The sequence below is a fragment of the Pongo pygmaeus genome, chromosome 12 (genome assembly GCF_028885625.2).
Source record: "Pongo pygmaeus isolate AG05252 chromosome 12, NHGRI_mPonPyg2-v2.0_pri, whole genome shotgun sequence".
Lineage (NCBI taxonomy): Eukaryota > Metazoa > Chordata > Mammalia > Primates > Hominidae > Pongo > Pongo pygmaeus.
The window spans coordinates 35,999,988-36,021,290 of NC_072385.2; positions in this window are offsets into that span (position 1 = coordinate 35,999,988).

Consider the following 21,303-nt stretch of genomic DNA (forward strand, 5'->3'; position numbering starts at 1 on the left):
CTAAAAACAGAGCAGCGGCTGTGAGCGCTGGGGCGGTAAGTAAGGGCAGAGAAAGGGGCTGTCGTGTGCGTCCCTGCTGTCCGACTCGCACGTCCGGGACCCCTTTCCGCCCGCGCACCGCGGTCACTTGCAGCCGGCGCTGGCTGCTTGAGCCCGCGGCCAGGTCGCCTGGCTTCTCTGCGGGAGAGTGGCCAGGGCCTAGGCGCGAGCTCAAGAGGGAGAGCGAAGGGAAAAGAAGAAAGTTGTCCGCCGGCCGCGCGCAGCTCCTCCCGTGAGCGCGCCCCAGCCCTGGGCCGGCCCGACCCGCGACGGGGCCACGCGTAGTGCCAGGCGATTCCCGTGCCCTGTGGCCAGCCCCGCGCGCGCACTCGCACTCACACACACTCATACTCACACCCCACGGTTCTTTTTGTTCCGGGCCAGGAGCACTTTCACAAGTGGTTAGAAAGTCTTGGGCGCCATCTAACGGGAGCAGCAAAAAGTTGACGCTGGGTGGAGGTTAGGACCGACAGGAGCCCAGGATGGGCGGAGGAGGTCCTCTCTCCCACCCTCTGCACTCCTGGGTCTTGACCCCCTGCCTCCCAATTACCACCACGAAAAACATACACACACACTCGAGAACTGAGGAGCCTCCGGAAACCTCCTTGACCAGGGCCTGAGGGCAGCCCTGATTGCCCGCTCAAGGACCCTCCCCTGAGCCCCAGCCTTGCCTGCCTTCGGGCGTTCCCTAAGGCGCACAGAAGAGGAAGGATCGTTTTGCGCCTGTCTTAATACGGCCCCGGTGTCCTGCAAGCTCTCGCTGGTTTTCCTTTGGCCTGTGATGGAAAGTCCGAAGAGGCCTGAGGCAGGCGCACCTGCTTTTGGAAAGGAACAGCCAAGCAATTAAGGAGTCTGCAGCCAGAGGGGCTTTTAGAGGAGAGAGAGGGAGTTCAAAGAGGATAATGGCAAGAAAGCAATTGAGGACTTGGTCCAGCAGTGGCCCCAGGAGAGCTGAAACCTGCGGGTCTCCTGGGAGGAAGGGGTGGTGTCCTGAAGAGCTGCCCTGGGGATTGGGAGCTGCTGTTTGGAGGAGCATGACCAGTGGTGAAGCCCAGGAGGGACCTCTGGAGAGGACAAAGGAAGCTGGACACAGGACAGAGGCACCGGAGGGACTCATCCATCCAGAGGGGCTGGAGCTTGAGGAGGCACAGGCCTCCCCGCCAGGGTTCCCAGCCACCGTGAGGGCCAGTAGTCATGGGAGGTAATCGGGAACATGCACTCCTGTTGGGTCAGGAGAACTGGGTGGAGTCTGAGAAGCTAGCAGAATGGGAGTGCCCCTGGCCAGATGTGAAAGCAGGAGAAGGGAGGAGAGGTGCCAGTAAGGCCCAAACCTCTTCTCCTCGGACCCCACAGCTGCCATTGGCCCTGGAGTTGAACAGTGTGGGGGACCTATCTTTATGCCTTCAAGCAAAGGGTGAGGCATCCGGAGGTAGATGGGCAGGTGGCTGATTCCAGGGGAAGATGATAGATCTCACCAGTCCAGGCTCAACGCTGTTAGAGGACTGAGGCCTTCTATCTGTCTTCCTGTGTTTATACGCAGATTAGAATACCTATTCTTCCTCCGTCACAAATGTTATGGAGGTAGAACACGATGTCAGATGTTCAAAACACTTTTTTATAGTAGTAAAATATGTATGACCTAATTTTTACCCTTTTATGTGCATAGTTCAGAGGCATTAAGTACATTAACATTGTTGTGCAACCATCACCATCATCCATCTCCAGAACTTTTTTTATCTTACAGATCTGAAGCTCGCTACTCATTAAGTAATAATTATAATTCCCATTTTCCCCTGCCCCCAGCCTTTGGCAACCACCATTCTACTTTCTGTCTCTATGAATCTGACTACTCTAGGGACCCCATATTAGTGGAATTACACAATACTCATCTTTTTGTAACTGGCTTCTTTCACTTAACATCTTCCAGGTTCATCCATGTTGTAGCATGTAGCAGAATTTCCTTCCCTTTTAAGGCTGAATAAGACCCCATTGTGTGTATTTACTACATTTGGTTTACCCATTCATCTGTCCACGGACACTTGAGTTACTTCCACGTTTTGGCTATTGTGAATGATGCTGCTGTGAATATGGGAGTGCAAATATCTCTTGAAGTTCTTGCTTTCCATTCTTTTCAGCATATACCCAGAAGTAGAATTGCTGAACCATAAGGTAATTTTCTTATTTGTTTTTTGAGGAACTTCCATAGTTTCCCCCAGAAGCAGCACCATTTTTCATTACCATCAGCTATGCACAGGAGTTTTAATTTCTCCACATTCTCACCAACACACCAACACTTGTTATTTTTTGTTTCTTTAGTAACAGCCATCCCAGTTGGTGTGAAGTGATATGTCGTTGTGATTTTGAAACACTTTTTTTTTTAAAGAGCAAATGTACAAATACAATGAAATAAGACTTGGCAAATTAGCTACAAGTTTTAGCAGAATGGAAATATCCCAATACTTATTTTAAATCTCTTTTTTGTTGTGTTGTGTTGTGTTTTTGTTTTGTTTTGTTTTTTGTTTTTTTTTTTTTTGAGATGGAGTCTCGCTCTGTCGCCCAGGCTGGAGTGCAGTGGTGCAATCTTGGCTCATTGCAACCTCTGTCTCCCAGGTTCAAGCGATTCTCCTGCCTCAGCCTCCCAAGTAGCAGGGACTACAGGTGTGCACCACCACACCCAGCTAATTTTTTGTATTTTTAGTAGAGATGGGGTTTCACCACGTTGGCCAGGCTGGTCTGGAACTCCTGACCTCAGGTGATCCGCCCACCTCAGCCTCCCAAAGTGCTGGGATTACAGGCATGAGCCACTATGCCCAGCCTCTTTTAACTTTTGAATCTAGCTTTAGAAACAGGAAGAAGAGAAATGACAAAAATGGAGAGGTACACAGAAGGAACACTATTGGATGATTATGTTTAGGTCCCTGGTTCTAATCAGAAGCTGGAAGTTCAAAGGGCTATATTATTAGTGAATGCTTTTCCTTTATTTTTAGAAAGTAACCAGAGATTCACCCTCTCTTAAGTGTAGAAGACAGAAAAAAAATGTTCCTTGTCTTCTTCCTGGATTCCTTGCTGTATTCAAATTGAAATGGAAAGAAATACTAGTGCCTTAGACATTGGCCGTGTGGGTGATTGGTGGAAATCTTTGAAGTCCTTTTTCCTAGAAAAGGGCCGAGTAATAGCCACTGTGCAAGCAGGAAGGCTGTCATTCCATGCCTGGAATTCCCTGGTTTTGGAGCTCTCTCAGGGACAAAGTGCCCCTCTATCTCCTCACACGGCTATATTTGCCATTACCCCACGCCAGGCTTACTTAGGATTTATGTGTAGTGTATCTACAAAATGCTCTATGATCCTTGTTTCCCCTGTTTTATATTAGTCATTCCTTTTTATAGCCTGGGGAGACAGGTTTGTGTTTTTATTTCCCACATTTTAAGTGAAAGTATCCAGAGTGGGCACAAAATAATAAATGTAAACGACTGTGGAGACGGGGTCATGGCTGCGGCGCCCAGCCTGAGCTTTGACTTGGCGCATTGAACCACACTTTCTTTCATCTGACAGGATGGTTGGCACAGGCCAGAGATGAGAGAAACCAGAGCAGCAAGCCTTGGCAGAGACCTCGACCTCCCTTCTGCCACCAGGCCAGCTTTGCCACTTGCTGAACCGCTAGAGCTCTGTGCTGCTTTCGCTCTTCAGGGTTCAGGGGGCTTAAATGAAGGGGATTGGGAACACCCAGCACCTCAGTCTGGCCCTCCCCTGTAATTGCTGCTGCTGCCCTCAAGGGAGAAGGGCGAACTGCACATCAGGAGTGCCATAACTTAAGACAAAAGGAAAAATCATGACTGTGGTATACACACACACACACACACACACACACACACACAGTCATTGCCTCTTCCCTTGTTAAAGCTACTTCCACAAGAAAGAGAACCATACAAAAGGGTTACGTTTGGGGGCGCTGGGACCCGGAGACCCTCTCAGCTTTCTGAAAGGGCTTTGTAGTGCTTGGATCCAAGCCATTTGTTTCTAGAGAGAATCACGGTGGGTAGGAGCTTGCTTTTTCCATTTGCAATGGCTTATTAAGTATAAGCATCTCTCTTCTCTCTGTTTACTGAGCGATTAGCTCTCCCTCCAACTGACCCTGCCAGGGGAGATAGCCAAAGTGTATCCTTAACACACAGTTACCCTGCAAAATGCCCTTTCCATAAACCCAGAGACCACAGGCAGGACTCTGCAGTTCATTTTGGTGTCTTGTTTTTATATCAGTGGAGGATCTCCACTGATGGTGGAGTGTGCACTAATGCCACCCGTATTTACACAGCTCCATTCTAGTCACAGTGCAGAGAGAGTGGGACCTGGCTGAGACAGAGCCAAGAGAGTGATGTGTGCAGTGTGTGTGGCCTGGCTGGGAGGCCACAGTCTCTGGGCTCAATTGCCATCACTGATTCTTTTCTTTTCTTTTCTTTTTTTTTTTTTTTTTTTTTTTGAGACAGAGTCTCACTCTGTCGCCAGGCTGGAGTGCAGTGGCACAATCTCGGCTCACTGAAACCTCCGACTCCCTGATTCCAGGGATTCTCCTGCCTCAGCCTCCTGAGTAGCTGGGATTACAGGCACACACCACGATGCCCAGCTAATTTTTGTATTTTTAGTAAAGACAGGGTTTCACCATGTTGGCCAGGATGGTCTCAATCTCCTGACCTCGTGATCCATCCGCCTCGGCCTCCCAAAGTGTTGGGATTACAGGCGTGAGCCACCGCACCCGCCCACTGATTCTTTTCTAAGCTGTACAATGACCCTTCTTCCCAGAATACTGTTCTTCCTGTCCTCATGGGAAGAAGGACAGGTTCCTTCACCCCCCTGAATGCTGGCAGTTAAGTAATCTGAGAACTTGTAAGCAGTACAGATTAACTAGAAACTGGCTGATTAGTAGCTGGTTGCCTGGCTGAATTGGCTGGTTTCTTGTAGGTCAGCTTGGTGGAAGGACAGATCGGCTGTGCTAGCAGACCCAGCCTTAATCAGCCAGATTCCAAAGGTCAGAGTGGAAACAAAAATCATGCAATTTACCCAAATTTTAGAGGCTGAATTCAATTGTAGGATTTGGTCTGGAAATAAGAATGAATTATTTCCAATGGAGTGGATCCTTTTTTCCTGCCTGCCAGTTTCTCTACTATGCTATAGAGAAAGCCTTAAGATATATCATTGATATTGTTATATAAATATTGTGTACCTGCAAGTACTACAGTATAGGCTGCAATGAAATAATTAAATCGAACTACTTTCAACCTTCTGCATATTCTCAATGGAAGCTTTGTGCTTTTATTCCACATTATGCTTTTGTGAAAAGGCTGCACTCTTACTATTCTAGTTAGAATTACTGTGTGATTGTTATATTTATTGTATGAATTTAGTGTTATTTAACACTTGGTAGACTACAAGGCTGAGGCAAATCCTGTATATAGAAGTTGGCATCTTGCCTGAGGGTTGGGATTATTTAATCTGCCAGTCACCCCATCCTTACCACATCCTGGTGAAGAATAAACTTCTCTGGTGGAATTACTGAGGAAGGGTGTTTCTGGGTGGGTGGCAAAGATAGGTTGGAGCTCTGTTTGGTCCTGAGAGTCACTGCACTATGTCCAGATTTGTGTGTGTTTCACACAATACACAGCACAGCACACAACCCAGCACACAAATGCAACACACACAGAGCACACAACACACTCACAACATGCGCAAGCACACAAATGCAACACACAAATACAACACATAGCACACTCACACAGCACGACACACACAACACACAACATACACAACACAAAACATATACAGCACACACAACATATACATACAAACCACATACAACACACAGCACACCCAGCACACACTATACACACACACCACACAGAGCATACAACACACTCAAAATCTTCAGTACACTCATAATCTTCAGTACACATACAATACACACGGCACACAACACATGCACACAACGTATGCAGTACACACACCACACACATATAGATGGAGAGAGAGAGAGAGAGAGAGAGAAGAAACCGAGAGAGGAGCCTGTGTCTTAAGCTGCGATTGGGCTCTGACCACAGTTCCTTCTTGGGATGTCCGGGAGACCAGCCCTGGCAGGGGTACGTGAGCTGGTGCTGGGTAAAACAGCTGCACAGCCTTCCAGTCATCTGAGGTAATGTGTGACTGTCACAGGAGAGGGTACATGGAGAGGGAAGAAAGTTGGTTTTTTATTTTCTTTGTACTTATTTTCCTATTTCTCCTTATTTTTTTCCCAATTTCTTTGAAAAAAAAAAATTACCTGTCTCAGCTAGGTTAAGAGAAACCACCAGAAGTAAGTTGTTTCCACATTTGGGCTGGGGCATGTAAAGGTGGCTGGTGATTGAGTCCTCTGGTGAGCAGAACAGGGTGGCCCTGAAGTGGGGTGCCCTGAGGGGCAGGGCACTGGCTGCATTTGTCTCCCCTCCTTCCTTGCTGTGTGACCTCCTTCTTACCCTGTAGCCTCTCTCTCTGTTTCAGGAGCAGACCTCCTGTTCCCTAGCTGTGCTTGTGAAATTCATACCTACCGAGAGGTGCAGGGGATGTATCCAGGTTGCAGAAACCAAGTCACAGAACAAGTGTGGGTTGTCTTCCTGCAGCATCTCTTTACCACGTGGTTCTTTGAGGAACGAGCTAAGTAACTTAACTGAGAACTTCAAACTATACATTTATATTAAAACAATCACAGATCTACCACACAATAGAATACAAAATCATCATACGATTGAAAAACAAAAGCTAAGACTTCGAATGCATTTTGTGACTATAGAGGGTGGCTTTGGGCCAATACCCACTCCTTCTTATCCAAGCATAAGCAGTTTCTTCTGATGTTTTGGTGGAAATTTTTGGGAGTGCTACCTTAGAGCTTATTCTTTCTCCTTTATGTGGTTCAAATTTAAGTTTCAGGACATTATATTTTCAGATTCATCCTCTCCCTACCCGCCTCCGCCCCCCACCACATAGACAGATTTGGGGCCACCTGTTCACTCCACAGCCAGGAGGATGGAAAGATTCCTCGTGCCAGATTCTCCTTCATTCACGTAGTCTGCAACAATGCCCTCTCCAACATTAGAGGAGGAGAAAACCCTCCCTTGGCTCCACTTCCAGGTTCTGTGCTTGGACAGAGTGCAGTCTGTACAAAGATGAGCTCAGCTGGGGCCAGCTGGAGTGGAGACCGTGAGACCTGTTCTTCTAGGGGAGCAGCCTAGGGGTCCCCACCATGCTCACAAATCCTGCCTGATCCCAGACCTGCCCTGTGCCCAACCATGCTGCAGTGGAGATCCTTGGCTGCATCTGTAAGTATTGCTGGTGATGGCCTCCCTGCAAGTGTCCACGTCAGTCCACTCTTATTTTCTCAAGTCCATTCTGATTTGTTTGCCTTTCCATGCCAATGGATAGGTGCAAGAGCACAGAAAAGGCAAACACCACTTCACTCCATTTTCCTCTTTTGTCCTAAAGGTCAGGGTGTGTTTTGTTGACCCAGTCCTCTGGGGTTTCTGTGCTGTCCCTGTGTTCTCTCAGCAATGCCCGAGAGCACCATGTCACGTCTTCTGTGGGCCAAGAGCTTGGGACAGGTTTTCTTTATCCTGGGCAGGGATGGGTTAGGAATGGTGGGCTACTCCACTAGATAAACCCATTGAAGGCTGCCCTGTACACCTAGGCAGAGGTTGTGGAATTAGACTCAACTTATCACCTAAATGCTCTAGAGTCCATAAGACAAAGACAGTGTATCAAAAATAACTTATTACATTCATAAAGTGAACATATTATTTCTTATAGACTTTAGACCCTTAGAGGGATGAATAACATACAGTTTATTTCACATATAACCTTTTTTTATTCACATATATTCTTTTCTCTTTCTTTCTTTCTTTCCTTCCTTTCTTTCCTTTCTTTCTTGTTTGAGAGATAAGGTCTCTCTCTGTTGCCCAGGCTGGAGGCAGTGGTGCAATCATGGCTCACTGCAGCTTTGAACTCCTGTGCTCAAGCAATCCTCCTACCTCCACTCCCTGAGTGACTGGGACCTCAGGTGTACACCACCACACTTATCTAACTAAAAAAAGATTTTTTTTTTTTGTAGGGATGGGGGTATCACTGAGTTGCCTGGGCTGTTCTTGAACTCCTGGCCTCAAGCAGTCCTCTTGCCTCAGCCTCCCAAAGTGTTGGGATTACAGGCATGAGCCCCCACACCCATCCTAATCTTTTTCATATGCAATGGTTACACAGACGTTCCATGCATCCTCTCTCTTTCTGTCCTCTCTCTTTCTCTCTCTTGCTGTCTCTCTGTCTCCATTTCTCTCCCTCTCTCTCTACACACATACACACACATAGGTATTCTTTCAGATTGGCTTTTCAATGGATTTCCTTGATTTTCATTAGACATAGACATAGGTGTATCTATAAAAACTAATACATTTACCTAAATTCAGGAAAATAATCTTGATTAAAGTTTTAAACGATGGTGATTTTTTGGGAGGGTTCCAATGGAGGGTTCCATGTGGCTCATGGGAACCCATGTGCTTTCCGGCAGCTTGAGCTGGTGCTGCATGAACACGTAGCGGGGTGAGAACTCTCCCTCGGCCTCAGACATGGGCGATCCGACTCTTCGACCCAGATATCTGTCAATAGATGATTATCATTGTTCCCACTCCACCGCATCTCTTGGTTGCTCTTCTTTTCTTCTGTCTTTGAAAATGGAGAAAGAAGGATGAGTAAAACCTGGACTTTAAGGAAAATAATGAAGCGAGTTGTTATTTTGCTTATTGCCTAGTTGGTAGAGTTATTGACTCACTAAAAAATTATTACAGCAGATAAAATCTGTTAAGGAATAGGTTTCTAAAAATATATACAGAGTGTTTCAAAGTGAAAGGTTGTTTGTATGTTTTTCAAGTCTTATCTGAGTTTCAAATTTCAGGTATTGGCCTGACAAAATCAGCTTTCTGATTAGAAAATCTTTCTGGTTGGAAAGAAAACCTGAAATTTTTTTTTTTTTTTTTTGAGATGGAGTCTCACTCGGTCACCCAGGCTGGAGTGCAGTGGCATGATCTCGGCTCACTGCAACCTTCGCCTCCCAGGTTCAAGCAATTCTCCTGTCTCAGCCTCCCGAGTAGATGGGACTATAGGTGCCTGCCACCATGCCCGGCTAATTTTTGTATTTTTAGTAGAGACGGGGTTTCACCTTGTTGGTCAGGCTGGTCTCAAATACCTGAGCTCAGGTGATCCACCCGCCTCGGCTTCCGAAAGTGCTGGGATTACAGGCGTGAACCACCGCGCCCTGGATATTTTAACTGTGCTTTTCTTCCTTCAGCCTCACCTAGGCTCTCCATAGAGTGGATACTGGAATTAAATAAATATCCACAGAGTGAATATTGGAATTAAAAGCTGTCCTGACTTTTAAGATCTCAAACATTGATGGTCAGAGTAATCCATGAATTCTATCATCTTCATATCTGACACTGTGTGACTAAAACACTTGAAATCTGAATTCAGAAACAAATTCACACTCTAAGTGTTTCGAGAGTTATGTACACCTTCCCACGTGATTATTTTCTTTCCTCTTTAAATTTTAATTTAACTTTCTTCCTCTAGAAAGAACCAAGAAATATCACAGAACAAAGTGGAAGCTTTGCAGAGTATTAGGATTAGAATTGAATACCAGAACAACAGGTGAAAATGACAGGTGTTAGTAAGAGGAATATTGAATATGAGAAAGTAATAGCCATCTAAATGTAATTCTGCACCTAGATAGGTCCTAGGAGGAAAGTCATTCCCACAGCAGTTTGCAAGGCAAACTCTCTTGGCAGAGAGAAGAGATGACCAGCTTGGTTTCCTTGTGGAAAACTAGTCTTTGCTACGGAGAGTTGCTGGGATTAAGGAGAAGTACTGCAGAAAAGGAGCCTGCATTTCTGATCTGTGTTCAGGGAGAAGCCCACTACAAGTGCCCAGGGCCATTAGCAGGGCAGAGTCATCCTGGTGGGTAACACAGCAGCACAGCATCATGTGTGAGCTACACCCCTCCCCCAGGCACATCGCAGCCTTGACCTTGGGGCTCCATGAAACAGCTTAAGACCCTGGATTCACTTTGGGCAATAGAAGCCACACAATTACAGTTTTGGTTTTGTTTTGTTTTGTTTTGTTTTCCCCCTTCTTCTTCAAATTGGCCATGCACACACGTTGGTCTCTCATTAGACAGGGCTGAAACCAGCAGGTCTTTCCTCTGTGGGAGCTCTGTGCACAACGTGCTATCATACATGGAGGAGCTGGCCAAGGAAGAGTCAGAGAGATTACACAGCAGCTTTGGACTCTGTCCAGCTCACCATTCTCAGCCCATTTCTCTTCTTTTAACACCTGGGAGACTCTAACAAGTGCAATTCCCTGCTCCCGGTACAGAGGGGGAAACATATTTCTAGGACTCTTCCATAGCTGTTGGTGTGTTTAATGTCAGAAAATCAGCATGTTGTGTTCTAAAGTTGCAAACATCCAGAATAAATATCATTATGGTTCTGAATCCTGGAAGGCTATAGAGGGTAGGAGTGAGGGGATGTTTGTAAAAGGCTCCTTCACTGGTAAGAAGTCAGCATGTGCTTGGGATAGTGGGGAGGCTGGTTCCTAGAGCGATCCCTTCTCAGAATGGCTGAGCTTGCCAGTAGCTTAAGGACAGAACTGGGAAAGGGCAGGAAATTGGAGGAAGATGGAAAAAAGAATGTTTCTGCAACTCTCACTTCCCTAGGTGAGTTCCCAGTGGTCCCTTTCAAATTGCTGCAGATGAGGTAGAATTGCTCTTACCTGTGGGGACTGATGAGAATAGAGACCATGCTCATTAAGTTAGAGATGACACCAATCTGGCATGATCTGTAGAGTGGACTATGGAAGGGGTGACAGGGAAGAGTGTGACTTTACCAGATAGAATGTCATTAGAATTCAGAATTACTTTGGAGTGGTGGTGAAATTCAAAACACATTTGTCTAGGGGTGGTATCAAAAGAAGTCTTTCAGAACAAACACTGGGTAATACCAGAGGTTAGATGCACCCAGCAGAAGAGGATGTCTGGTCAAGTGTAGGATGAGAATTTGTGGAACTGGAGCTACTGGCAGAGGAGCCCTTCCCTCAGCCCTGCACTGATTCTCTAAGAAGGCTGGGCTCACAGGGACACCGCAGGGGACCACTGTGATCTCCCCAGGCATCCAACTAATGGCTGTATATCAATTTAAGAAAAGCTTCTCTGTGAGCCTCAAGCCAACTCAAGAAGAAACCTGGAAGCTGGTTTTCTGAGGAAGCCAGAATGCACTACTCCACTTCAACACATCTGGCACTGCAGCTAATGGGGATAATTGCAGGGCACCCATGTCTCAGCTGAATTAGGCAAAACCCTCTAGCCCTGTAAAAACCCACAAAGGGCGTGGTGTTGTAAACTTACAAGGACTCTTCTCTAATTCAGAAGGGCCAATAGCAGTCAGCCATGTAGTCTTGTATTGTGGCAGAAGCACCAAGCCCCACTGTGGGATGAGTTGGGCTTGCAGGTTGGACGTTGTAGTGATCGTCTTATTGGGGAGGGACTTCTGTTTTGGAAAACCTAGGTGTTCCAAGCAACAAATAAGGAGAGAAGGAGAGGTTATTGGTAAGGAAAGTGGAAGTGTGGGGTGATTGAAAACAGAGCCACTAAAGGTGTCTGATACGGCTCTTCACACACTTAGTGTGCACTGAGACCTGTTTGGTACGATGGGCAAGGGGCAGGAGGGCAGCATTCTTACACAAAATGTAGGACACACATCCCAGTCTGTGACAAAAAAATATGATCGTCCATCCTTAACCAGGGTAGGAAGGGGGAAATTGACTTAAACATTAAGCATAAGGATTTTAGGTTAAACTCTGTGTTACTGAAAAAATGTCTGTCCAATGATCTAAACAGTAGAATACTCTGAGCTGTGCAATCAATCCAAGCATTTTTTTGTGAACACAACAGTTTATATGACTGAAGAAAGTCTGCCGACTTTCCTTCCTGCTACTAATGTTATAAACAGTTGTCAGAGGCGTTTGAACCAGGGTGACTCCATCTTGAATAGAGGCTGGGTAAAGTAAGGCCGAGACCTACATTGCTGCATTCCCAGAAGGTTAGACATTCTAGGTCACAGGATGAAATAAGAGACCAGCACAAGGTACAAGTCACAAAGACCTTGCTGATAAAATGATGCAGTAAAGAAGCCAGCCAAAAGGTGCCAAAACCAAGATGGCGATGAAAGTGACCTCTGGTCCTCCTCACTGCCCGCTATATGCTAATTATAATGCATTAATATGCTAAAAGTCACTCCCACCAGCACCAGGACAGTTTACAAATGCCATGGCAACCCAAGGAAGTTACCCTATATGGGGTAAAAAGGGAAGGAACCCTCAGTTCTGGGCATTGCTCACCCCTTTCCAGGAAAACTCATGAATTATCCGCCCCTTGTTTAGCACATAATCAAGTAACAACCACAAAAATGGGCAACCAGCAGCCCTCAGCTGCTCTGCCTATGAAGTAGCCATTCTTTCCTTTCTTTCTTTCTTCCTTTTTTTTTTTTTTTGAGACAAAGTCTCACTTTTGTCCCCCAGGCTGGAGTGTGATGGCATAATCTCGGCTCACTGCAATCTCTGCCTCCCGGGTTCAAGTGATTCTCCTGCCTCGCCCCCGGAGTAGCTGGGATTACAGGCACCTGCCACCATGCCCGGCTAATTTTTGTATTTTTAGTTGAGACGGGGTTTCACCATGTTGGCCAAGCTGGTCTCAAACTCCTCATCTCAAGTGATCCACCCGCCTCGGCCTCCCAAAGTGCTGGGATTACAAACGTGAGCCACCGCGCCTGGCCTGTTCCTTTACTTTCTTAATAAACTTGCTTTCACTTTACTCTAAGGGCTCACCCTGAATTCTTTCTTGCACGATGTCCAAGAACCCTCTCTTGGGGTCTGGATCCGGACCCTTTCCGGCAACATAGTCACGTGATGCATAACAACATTTTGGTCAATGTCAGGCCACAAATACAGTGGTGATTGTATAAGATTATAGTATGTATTTATGGTACTTTTCCTGTGTTTGGATATATGTAGGTAAACTCTTTTGTTGCTATTGCCCACAGTATTCAGTACAGTGACATGTTGTACAGGTCTGCAGCCTAGGAGCAATAGGCCATTCCATAGAGCCTACGTGTGTAACAGGCTATACCATGTAGGTTTGTGTAAGTCCATTCTGTGATGTTTGCACAACAAGAAAATCACATAACTGTTACAGGAAAGGGGTCCCGATCCGGACCCCGAGAGAGTTCTTGGGTCTCACGCAAGAAAGAATTCAGGGCAAGTTCGTAAAGTGAAAGCAAGTTTATGAAGAAAGTAAAGGAACAGGCCAGGCGTGGTGGCTCACACCTGTAATCCCAGCACTTTTGGAGGCTGAGGTAGGTGGATCACCTGAGGTCTGGAGTTCGAGACCAGCCTGGCCAACATGGTGAAACCCCGTTTCTACCAAAAAATACAAAATTAGCTGGGTGTGGTGGTGCATGCCTGTAATCCCAGGTACTCTGGAGGGTGAGGCGGGAGAATCACTTGAACCTGGAAGGCAGAGGTTGCGGTGAGCTGAGATCACGCTATTGCACTCCAGACTGGGTGACAAGAGTGAAACTCTGTCCCAAAAAATAAAAAAATAAAAAAATTTAAAAAATTTAAAAAAAAAGAAAGCAAAGGAAAAAAAAGGCTACTCCATAGACAGAGCAGCCCCGAGGGCTGCCGGTTGCCCATTTTTTTGGTTGTTTCTTGATGATATGCTAAACAAGGTGTAGATTATCTGTGTCTTCCCTTTTTAGAACATATAGGGTAACTTCCTGACATTGCCATGGCATTTGTAAACTGTCATGGCACTGGTGGGAGTGTAGCAGCGAGGACAACCAGAGGTCACTCTCATCACCATCTTGGTTTTGGTGGGTTTTAGCCGGCTTCTTTACTGCAATTTGTTTTATCAGCAAGGTCTTTATGACCTGTATCTTGTGCCAACCTTCTATCTCATCCTGTCACTTAAAACACCTCAACTGCCTGGGAGTGCAGCCCAGTAGGTTTCAGCCTCATTTTACCCAGCCGCTACTCAAGATGGAGTTGTTCTGGTTTACATGCCTCTGACATAACGACACATGTCTTAGAATGCATCTCCATCGTTTGATCAAGACATGTCTTTAGTTGCGTAGATAAGGCTTAAAGGAGAACCATGGAATAGTGCAGGATCTCTGGAAACTTTCTTCCAAGAAGACTTTAAACTTACCCTGACGTCTACCAGTGTGGGATGATTTTAGATGTGGAATTGCTCATTGTCCCCAGCCCAGAGCAGGGGACACATGGATGGAGTGGTTCTACCTGCCAAAAAAACTTTAAATTTCTAAAGTTTGGGCAGAAAATCTCATTCATTTGTGACCTCAAGAGAGCCGTGAAGCATGCCAGCTCATAAGGCCTTGCCTAGTCCCAGGTGCATTCCTAGGAGAGTAGTGCAAGCTGTTCAAGAACTCCGGAGCCCACGCCCAGCCACAAGGATGGATGCGTCCATGGTCCATGAACTTACAGCAACCCTTTCACATGCAAAAGCATTTTATTTTCAGGCTTTAAATGGAGGTACTAAAAACAGTGTTAAAAGCGGGGAACACTTAAGAAGTGCAACCTTTTATTCTGAATAACAATTAGGAGCAGTTAGGTATTTAAATCATCTAAAATTTTTCTTTTGTAGGAACACTGCAAATGCTATACAGCATGTGCTTTTAAGAAGAGTGATGGGTGGGTACCAACAATAAGGAAGTGCTATCATTCATTATCTTTCAAGAGTGCATCCATTTCAGATATAATGCGCCTGTAGTAACAATGCTGCACTTTAAAAAGACATCTTTCATCTGAAAAACACACACCTCGCTCTTTCTGTAGGCAGCCTTGCTCTGTGTGTGCGAAATGGACATATTTTTACAGGTTCTTGCGGGGCAAACATTAGATACTCTTTAAAGGGTTAATGTTTATTACGAAGGTCTAACAGATTAGTTTCTGTTGTGCAAGAAATCGAGAAGCTAGTGTGGGTTTTGAAAAGGGTGCATGTGCAGCTCTGTGTGGTGAGATGAAAACATTTCTGGATAGAAGGTCAGCTGGGACCCCAGGCTGGTGGTAGGGTTTGCCATCTCCTCGTTCTTCATTCTGCCATGCTTTGGAAGGCTTTCAGAACATAGTGAGGACATTTTCTGTTGTTGTTGATCGAGGATCTCTGAATCTTGGAAGGTACCAGCCTTGATTATGGGCAGAAAAAGTGAAATGTCTTTCAAGGCATGGTTTTGTTATCTGGACTCAAGAAAATGCTTATGTAAATCCCACCCCCATGAGAAGGAAGGAAATTTGAGGGAGTATCTGTTAAGATGCATCATATGGAGTCCTTGGTTTCGGGCCTGATTTTGCCACTCCTACCCCACCCATCCACCCACCCACTTCCTTCCCCACTCTCAGGAGAATCACAGTAACCAATTTGGGGTTTGTATTTAACACCTGCAAATCTTGGCTAACAGGCCTCTCTCTTTTCTCCTTCACCACCACCCTCCCTCTCATCGATCCAAACACTTTAGTCAGTGCTTCCCAAATCATACCACTGAAAAGAGGGGAAACCTTTTTTGCATCCATACTGCAAAGACCTAAAATGTTTGTTTTCAGCTGTCCTACTTGTAACCTTTCATCAAATCTTGATGATGCTTTTTAAAATAAGCTGAACCTAGCCTCTCACTAATGTGTTGAGGCCTTGCTCTGCCACGCATAAGTGGAACTCCATGTAGAAGGCCCACCTCCTTAGCTGTAATAACAATGAGAGCCTACTAGGAGCCAGAGGCTGCGCTACTGAATGTTTTCCATGATGTGATTTAATCTTCGAATGTACTCGCAAAAAAAGAGATGGTATTGTAGGATTTTCTCCTTAGTTCAGCTAAGAGCCGGGTCCTTGCCACATAGCCATGAAATATTAGGCTCACAGACACTTTGAAGGGTGAGAATAATGAAATTTACAGAGCAGAAAAGAAAAAAGGGAAACAGGGACTCTCTGCAAAGCCAAGGTTCTGCTAGTGCAGCTTCCCGCCTCGCAGATTGAATGCCAGGTTCCACCCAGGAAGAGGAGGGGCCAGGCTCCTCCCAGCTGCAAATGGGGAACTTCGCCATGCTCCACCCCAGTGTACATTCCTCCCAGTGTGCTGGTCGGTTGCAGGTTCTGCCACGGAGCCCTTCCTACCTGGCTGTCTCAGTAGTATTTATATACCTTGCAAATGGGACAACCAAAGGTCAGAGGAACTGAGTAACTCAGCCAAGGTCCTGGAACTGGCCAGCACCTCCAAAGCCTACTCTTCCCCTCTGATAAGGGCCACCTCTTTAAGAAGACACAGAATGTCCAACCCTGAGACCCACAGTGGTAGGGGCACCATCGTAGTTAAATTGTCAGGTAACTGTTCTTCATGTTCCTACCTGGCATCGTTCAAGAAGGCACATGGCAAGTGCCAGGCAAACGCTTGTTAACTTGAATGAGTTTACAACTTTCATAAACATTATGAAGTCTGGCATGAGGAAGAAGTTCAACATGCCTAATTAACAGCTGTTTCTGATATATAGAAAATCTATTTTTAAATAATCTTTTCTTGTAAGTTTTTATTTTCACTCACTGGCTTATCAGAACCCAAAGGGCAAGGAACAAATTGAACCTGGGTGGCCTGCCTGGATGACAGGCAGGCAGCGCATGTCAGTGCCTTTCCTCCCTCACCCCGCAGCTCGTGACCTCAAGGTTTAACCCTTGATGTCTTACTGTGGCTGACTGTCATGGGACTCTCAGGTCCCAAGTGAGATAGCCAAGTAAAAAGGACTCCCAGGAGAATCTCTGACCAGCGTGCGCACCGGGAGGACAGGGTGCAGCCATGAGAAGTTTGCACCATTTGCAGTGGGGAGGAGCCTGGCCTCTCCTGTTCCTGGGTGGGGACGTGGGATTCAGTCCGTTAGGTGCAGAGCCTGTTAGCAGGACTCCATCTCACTTTGCTGAATTGTTTTTCCTTTTTCCTTTGTGACCACTAAATTCTGCTCCTCACCCTTCTAGGTGTCCGCGAGCCTGATCTTTCCGGGTTGTGTGACAAGAACCTGACTTTTTCTGCAACACAGGGTTTGTCCTTCCTTTATTCTCTTTCGTATTCATGGCCACAGTAACATCTCAGAGGAAAGCAACCTCATTAGCTCAACTCCCTGTGCAAGGAGCAGCCTGCGTCTAATAAGAGAGGGGAAGTGGCATCAAGCATTCCTGTGCACAAGAAAAAATGCCACCCCCTGAATGTTTCCAAGTATATAACTGTTTGGTGAAAAACACCTGGGTTGTTCACTCCTCCTTCTCTCTGGCTATCCTGGGTCTCCTGGCCCCTGAGTCAGTGCTTTTCAATTATGGTGGGAGGTGAGGGTCCTATCATGTCAAACCTGCTGGGCCTTAGCAAGCACGCAAGGACATAGACAGCCCGTCCGATATGTTCCTCCAGACTTGGGTAAAAGAAGCAGAAAGATTCCTACACCACCTGTTCCACCGCGGGCCACGTGGGTGCATGTTCACCATGGACTTTTGGAGTTCTGCTTTCTAATCTTGCTGAGTGCACAGTGGTGGAATTTTCCAAGCAGAGTCGGGATGACTCTACTGGAAACCTATAAGGGAGCAGGTTTGAGGGAGCAAAAAGGGGTGAAGCCACGGCCTGTGGAACCAGACTGGCCTAGATTAACTTTCAAGCTGCTCTGGCTACTAGCTGTGCAGCCCTGAGCGTGTTCCCTCACTTATCTGAATCTTGAGGCTTCCTATCTGTAAGCTGGAGAAAGTAGGCTCTACCCGCTGAGTTTCTGTGAAGATTAAATGAGATCATTTAGGAAGCAACCGGCACCACACCTAGCACCTACTTCATATTCAGTAAATATTAGCTCCTCTTTCCATCCAGGATCTTGTAGCTCTTTGAATCAGATCATTTTACTTACCCGTATATATTAGCCTTGAAGGATATCATTCAATTCAATATATTTTATATTCTTAATTATACATTCACTTATATCAATATTTTATTACTATATAACATACAGTAATTATATGTTAATATTTTAGGATATTAAAATTAATACATATTTAATATTGATAGAATATATACCTAATGAATATATATATTGGGTGTCTTATGCACAAGTCATGAAATCAGTCTGGCTGTATTTTTTGCAACTCAGGTGACTTAAGCATTTTTACCAAATATTCGGGCTTGTTTATTCAAAATTAAAGCAGCCAGATAGCACAAATCAATTGGAAGAGTAATTCTAAAATGTGATAGAAGGGTTTGAACGCAACTGAATCCTGAAGAGGGGCTTCGATGGCCAGGTTCCCAGGTGGCAGAGCATGGCCATGAGTTTGGAAATGGGCCTTTGGTTGGTGTGGGGGCAGAGAAGGCACTTCTCTTCCATCACCGAATTTCTGTTCATAGTAATTCAATGAAACATAAAATATTTATGGGAGAAAACTTTTATAGAAATCTTCTTTCCTCAGAGGATTTTAAAGGCGCAGTCTCCCCGACATCAAACATTCCTGTGAAAAAATTAAAAATCCAGTCAATCAACCAGCTGCTTCTAAATATACAAAAATATGGCATAAACCATCTGAGTTTTTGCTTTTTGGTTGGAGAAATACATTATTTAGACACAGCCTAAAGCACATTATGCTTATAGCTCACTGAAGAAGCAACATTCTTGAGGTGTAAACAGGGAGATACTCGTAGCAAAATTTTTCCATCAGGCAACACAAGCGCACACCTGGGTTCCGATCAAACCCCTTGATGGTGTGAGCTGGACACAGTACCTGAGAGGGAGACCTGGAGACCTGAGCAGGACGCCCGGAGCCTTCTGCACACTGCTGGGCCAGGCACCCTTCACCTAGCAAGTGACAGGATGGGACAGAGTGAGGCATACTTTCCAACTCCATGATTTTGTCCTGTGGTGAAGATGGCCCATCACGGAGAGAGCAAGAGCATAGGAATACCTGTTGGCCTGCATATGGGACAAGGACAGCCAACTGCATTGCCCCAGGATGATGCCCTCAGGCTTATTCACTTCATTAGTAGCAGAATTAGTGAGAATCTGCAGCTTTCAAGCAACCAAGTCACTTCAGTATTTAATAATCTCACTCATGAACATGTGGCCATGTGAGATATTCATACTTATTTATTTATTTACTTATGTATTTATTTATTTATTTGAGACAGAGTCTCACTCTGTCACCCAGGCTGGAGTGCAGTGGTGTGATCACAGCTCACTGCAGCCTCAACCTCCCAGACTCAAGCAATCCTCCTGCCTCAGCCTCCCAAGTAACTGGGACTACAAGTGCATGCCACCACGCCTGGCTGATTTTGTATGTATATATGTATATATATGTGTGTATGCATATATATATATACGTGTGTGTGTGTGTATATATATATATGTATATATATACACATATGGAGAGAGAGAGAGAGAGAACCAGAGAGAGAGAGTCTCAATTTGTTCCCCTTTGAACTGCCTGGTTTGAAACTCCTGGGCTTCAGTGATCTTCTTGCCTCAGCTTCCCAAAGTGCTGGGATTATAAACGTGAGCCACTGGGGCTGGCTGATTCATGCTTTAGATTGAGAGGATGGAAGATGAGTGAGAAGATTGAAAAGGACAGCTCTCTTTGAGAGGTTTACCTGCACCAAGGCCTGTACAATTCGACTCAGGGGTTGGCTAAGGACATTCACGTTATTTCACTAGATTCGAATGGCAGGCTTATTCACAGAAAACCCCAAATGTGTAAGGAGAGGGCAGCTCTGCAATATTAAATTTTATGGACGATTAGCAACATATATATATATATATATATATATATACACACACACACACATATATACACACACATATATATATACATATATACACACCTATATACACATATATATGTATGTGTATATATACGTATATATATACGTAAGTGTATATATACGTGTATATATACGTAAGTGTATATATATACGTGTATATATACGTAAGTGTATATATATACGTGTATATATACGTAAGTGTATATATATACGTGTATATATACGTAAGTGTATATATATACATGTATATATATATTGAGTGACCCTCCAAGTCACTCAGTCACTCAATGGTGTGCTCAGGGCCCCAGCTAACACTCTTCTGAAAACAAAATAAGCACAGGTTGACAAAGATGAGTTAGAAACTCTCTGATGGTGAAGATGGTCCCCAGTGTGACGGGTCCGTCGTCATTGGGCCAGCTTCCTCTTGTGCTCACCCTGGGTCTGGATGTCACCTCGAAAAAGCCTGGGCCAGTGTCCTGAGCCTTGAGCTACTTGGATCAGCTCTTTGGACTTCAGAGAAGGCAAAACCCACCACTGGGTTCTGTGGCCGCACAAGGGAAAGGAAGCAGTCTCTGGGTATCTGCAGAGGGCAATGGTTGACCTACCTAAGGAAAAGAAACGTCTTGGACCAGAACTATCTATATGGCCGCTGCATCGTTTTCAATGAGGATGGTGATTGCACTGACTTCACTGAGTTGGATGATGATTAAAAGATGCAGCTGGGCTCAGTGGCTCGTGCCTGTAATCCCAGCACTTTGGGAGGCTGAGGCAGGCAGATCACCTGAGGTCAGGAGTTTGAGACCAGCCTGCCCAACGTGGCGAAACCCTGTCTCTACTAAAAATACAAAAAATGAGCCGGGCGTGGTGGCAAGCGCCTGTAATCCCAGCTACTCAGGAGGCTGAGGCAGGAGAATTGCTTGAACCCTGGAGGCGGAGGTTGCAGTGAGCCGAGATCCCACCACTACACTCCAGCCTGGGCAACAGGAGCAAAACTCCATCTCAAAAAAAAAAAAAAAAAAAAGATGCAGTGCGTGCCAAGGGGTTTGTACTAAGTACAAGTAGGTGCTTCAATCATGTTAGCTCTTATGGCACAGCTATGTATGCACCATATTGTATGAAATTACATAAATATAGGAAGATGGAGGATGAGCTGGTGGGCTCCAGAATCTGGCTGTTGCGGTTAAGATCCTTGCTCTGCTAGTCAGCTCCACGGGCTTGGCCCATTCCTCAGCCTCTCTGTGCCTCAGTATCCTTGTGTGTCCAGTGGGGTTTTGTGAAAGTCTCTGTGAGGATTAAACAGGATCAGATACGCATT